This window comes from Anopheles marshallii, assembly GCF_943734725.1.
Source record: "Anopheles marshallii chromosome X unlocalized genomic scaffold, idAnoMarsDA_429_01 X_unloc_154, whole genome shotgun sequence".
Classification (NCBI taxonomy): Eukaryota; Metazoa; Arthropoda; class Insecta; order Diptera; family Culicidae; genus Anopheles; species Anopheles marshallii.
Window position 1 is genome coordinate 20,001 of NW_026525729.1, and position 5,000 is coordinate 25,000.

Genomic DNA, 5,000 nt, shown 5'->3' on the forward strand with positions numbered 1-5,000 from the left:
AGTAGGCCGTACCAGCCCATAGCAACCCAACCAAGATAATCTAACAGGCCAAGATTGGTTGGAGACTTCAAAATGTTGCTAAGTCCATGGCCACCATAAGCCATTTCTATCAAGAAGGCCATGGACAGTGCTTAGCAACCACGAAAGCGCCCAAGAGTTGAAACATTGCCTATCAAGTAGGCCGTACCGGCCCATAGCAACCCAACCAAGATAATCTAACAGGCCAAGATTGGTTGGAGATTTCAAAATTTGGCTAAGTCCATGGCCACCATAAGCCATTTCTATCAAGAAGGCCACGAACAGTGCTTAGCAACCACGAGAGCTTCCAAGAGTTGAAACATTGCCTATCAAGTAGGCCGTACCAGCCCATAGCAACCCAACCAAGATACTCTAACAGGCCAAGATTGGTTGGAGATTTCAAAATTTTGCTAAGTCCATGGCCACCATAAGCCATTTTTATCAAGAAGGCCACGAACTGTGCTTAGCAACCACGAAAGCTTCCAAGAGTTGAAACATTGCCTATCAAGTAGGCCGTACCAGCCCATAGCAACCCAACCAAGATACTCTAACAGGCCAAGATTGGTTGGAGACTTCAAAATTTTGCTAAGTCCATGGCCACCATAAGCCATTTTTATCAAGAAGGCCACGAACTGTGCTTAGCAACCACGAAAGCTTCCAAGAGTTGAAACATTGCCTATCAAGTAGGCCGTACCAGCCCATAGCAAACCAACCAAGATAATCTAACAGGCCAAGATTGGTTGGAGACTTCAAAATTTGGCTAAGTCCAGATTTTTTTACCCTTCGGGAATACAACCCTAGTTCACCAAGTTGAACGCGAAAAACTGTCCATAGGATACGCACAAAACGTTTATTGAGTTGGTCACCATATGTGGAAATTATGGTGAAAATAAGCCAAGTTCCGGAGTTTTTAACTCACACGAAACCACGAAAAACTTTCATTAGGAAAACTTGGTTGGAGCACCCTACTGCAGAACACACCGACATGGACGAAAGGGTCGACTGGCTAAGAGAAAAAATTTTTGCGGGACCACTCAAAACATCATAGTTAGACCTAGCAAATGATGAAAAGTGAAACCCGCGATCGATTGGAGAAACCTTATTTTACACTGAAAAATTCCACATAAGGAAAATTTGTATGGAGCACCCTACTGCAGAGCACACCGACAGGGCCGGGAAGGAAGGCCCGGTCCAAGAAAAAATTTTTGCGGGACCACTCAAAACATCATAGTTAGACCTAGCAAATGATGAAAAGTGAAACCCGCGATCGATTGGAGAAACCTTATTTTACACTGAAAAATTCCACATAAGCAAAATTTGTATGGAGCACCCTACTGCAGAACACACCGACAGGGCCGGGAAGGAAGGCCCGGTCCAAGAAAAAATTTTTGCGGGACCACTCAAAACATCATAGTTAGACCTAGCAAATGATGAAAAGTGAAACCCGCGATCGATTGGAGAAACCTTATTTTACACTGAAAAATTCCACATAAGGAAAATATGTATGGAGCACCCTACTGCAGAGCACACCGACAGGGCCGGGAAGGAAGGCCCGGTCCAAGAAAAAATTTTTGCGGGACCACTCAAAACATCATAGTTAGACCTAGCAAATGTTGAAAAGTGAAACCCGCGATCGATTGGAGAAACCTTATTTTACACTGAAAAATTCCACATAAGCAAAATTTGTATGGAGCACCCTACTGCAGAACACACCGACAGGGCCGGGAAGGAAGGCCCGGTCCAAGAAAAAATTTTTGCGGGACCACTCAAAACATCATAGTGAGACCTAGCAAATGATGAAAAGTGAAACCCGCGATCGATTGGAGAAACCTTATTTTACACTGAAAAATTCCACATAAGGAAAATTTGTATGGAGCACCCTACTGCAGAGCACACCGACAGGGCCGGGAAGGAAGGCCCGGTCCAAGAAAAAATTTTTGCGGGACCACTCAAAACATCATAGTTAGACCTAGCAAATGATGAAAAGTGAAACCCGCGATCGATTGGAGAAACCTTATTTTACACTGAAAAATTCCACATAAGGAAAATTTGTATGGAGCACCCTACTGCAGAGCACACCGACATGGACGAAAGGGTCGACTGGCCAAGAGAAAAAATTTTTGCGGGACCACTCAAAACATCATAGTTAGACCTAGCAAATGATGAAAAGTGAAACCCGCGATCGATTGGAGAAACCTTATTTTACACTGAAAAATTCCACATAAGGAAAATTTGTATGGAGCACCCTACTGCAGAGCACACCGACAGGGCCGGGAAGGAAGGCCCGGTCCAAGAAAAAATTTTTGCGGGACCACTCAAAACATCATAGTTAGACCTAGCAAATGATGAAAAGTGAAACCCGCGATCGATTGGAGAAACCTTATTTTACACTGAAAAATTCCACATAAGCAAAATTTGTATGGAGCACCCTACTGCAGAGCACACCGACATGGACGAAAGGGTCGACTGGCCAAGAGAAAAAATTTTTGCGGGACCACTCAAAACATCATAGTTAGACCTAGCAAATGATGAAAAGTGAAACCCGCGATCGATTGGAGAAACCTTATTTTACACTGAAAAATTCCACATAAGGAAAATATGTATGGAGCACCCTACTGCAGAGCACACCGACAGGGCCGGGAAGGAAGGCCCGGTCCAAGAAAAAATTTTTGCGGGACCACTCAAAACATCATAGTTAGACCTAGCAAATGATGAAAAGTGAAACCCGCGATCGATTGGAGAAACCTTATTTTACACTGAAAAATTCCACATAAGCAAAATTTGTATGGAGCACCCTACTGCAGAGCACACCGACATGGACGAAAGGGTCGACTGGCCAAGAGAAAAAATTTTTGCGGGACCACTCAAAACATCATAGTTAGACCTAGCAAATGATGAAAAGTGAAACCCGCGATCGATTGGAGAAACCTTATTTTACACTGAAAAATTCCACATAAGCAAAATTTGTATGGAGCACCCTACTGCAGAACACACCGACATGGACGAAAGGGTCGACTGGCCAAGAGAAAAAATTTTTGCGGGACCACTCAAAACATCATAGTTAGACCTAGCAAATGATGAAAAGTGAAACCCGCGATCGATTGGAGAAACCTTATTTTACACTGAAAATTCCACATAAGGAAAATTTGTATGGAGCACCCTACTGTGGTCACCATCGGTCGAGTTGGTCGAGACGGGCAAAAAATTTTTTTTTCCATATCGTCTCAAAACATGATTTATGGACCTTGTAAATGTTGAAAAGTGAAACGAAATCACTTTTGGAGCGATGAAAATTTTGTATGGGAGGTCCCTACCCGGAACAAATTTTACTAGTAAAGTCATCATTCCGCGACGAGAAATTTGAAAATGGTCAAATATGGTTAAGATGTCATGTTCATTCCCTACTATGGGGGACCAGGTCGTCACGAAAAAATTTTTTTCTCGACCTGGTCAAATGTGGTTCTGCGACGGAGGTTAAACTAATATTGCATAATTTGGCCCAAAAACCCCCCTCTGTCAGAAAAATTTCCCCTTCAAGAGCGAAAGCAGACCACATAAGTTGAGCTTCGAGGTATCTGAAAGTTGAATATAGAGCGAGGTTCTAAGCGAAGGGATAGCTTAACGTTGAGCATTGAACGCAAAAAAGCTTAGAGATAAGCTTATTATATAAGGATTGTGGTGCAGAACACAGCTTAACGTTGAGCTTTGAACGCAAATGGCTAGAACTAAGCTAAGAGATACCTATAGTGGTGCATGGAACAGCTCACAAGTTGAGCTTCGAGAAGTCCAAAGGCAAAATGTAGAGCGAGGTTCTAAGCGAAGGGGTAGCTTAACGTTGAGCATTGAACGCAAAAAAGCTTAGAGATAAGCTTATTATATAACGATTGTGGTGCAGGACACAGCTTAACGTTGAGCTTTGAACGCACATGGCTAGAACTAAGCTAAGAGATACGGGTAGTGGTGCATGGAACTGCTCACAAGTTGAGCTTCGAGAAGTCCAAAGGCAAAATATAGAGAGAGGTCCTAGCAGCCTAAAAAACTTCTAGGGCCGACAGCTCACAAGTTGAGTTTCGAACGCAATTAGGCTACCCTGGTAGCCTTGATTTGAAAGCATTAAGGCAATGATATGGTAGAATGCCCGATCTTAAACCTATTGACAGAGAATGTGTACGAGTAAGCATAGATGTGGAGGAGCACATACCCTAAACAGTCCCGAAAGATGGTTAGCTAAGTGATGCATCACAAATGGACTTGGCGCACCAAGTTCACACTGAAACACACACGATCGCGTATATTAAAACCTGTTGTGTGGTGCATCACTAATAAAGTTTGGTGCGTCAAACGAACATGAGAGTTGAGCATATTGGGTATGTGTGATAACACACTTTGCACGACAATCGAGAAACCGCATAAGCTCAGTATAACACAGCAGGGGAAGATTGATGAAAACCAGAGCTAATACATGCAACAGGCCGGGAATGCTGCTTCTGAAGGTGGTAGGACCGGTGCACTTATTAGTTAAACCAATCGGCCGATTGAGTTGAAGTCTGGTACCGATCTTTCACTTGACTGTGCCCCATCAACTATTGATGGTAGTGTAGAGGACTACCATGGTTGTGACGGGAAGCGGGAATCAGGGTTCGATTCCGGAGCTAGTAGAGAGTGCCTGATAAAGGCCATGGTACACAACCAAATCAGGAAAGCAGCAGGAAACACTACCATACATTGCCAGGTGCATAGGAGGATTGCAAGCCCGTAAATTGCCCGATCATAGCCAGCGATGCTGAGAACGGAATTTATTCCTTCGATCGTCGTTGGTTCACATGTTTACTGATGGTTGTACGAACACCATACCCGGTGGTAAGTACAGTGGAGCTCGCCTTCACAACATAATGTTCACCAGTTGGACGCATAGATTGGAATAGCTCACAAGTGTTGGAAAGTTGAACGCACGTTGAAGACCGCTACTGTGGTCTTGGAAA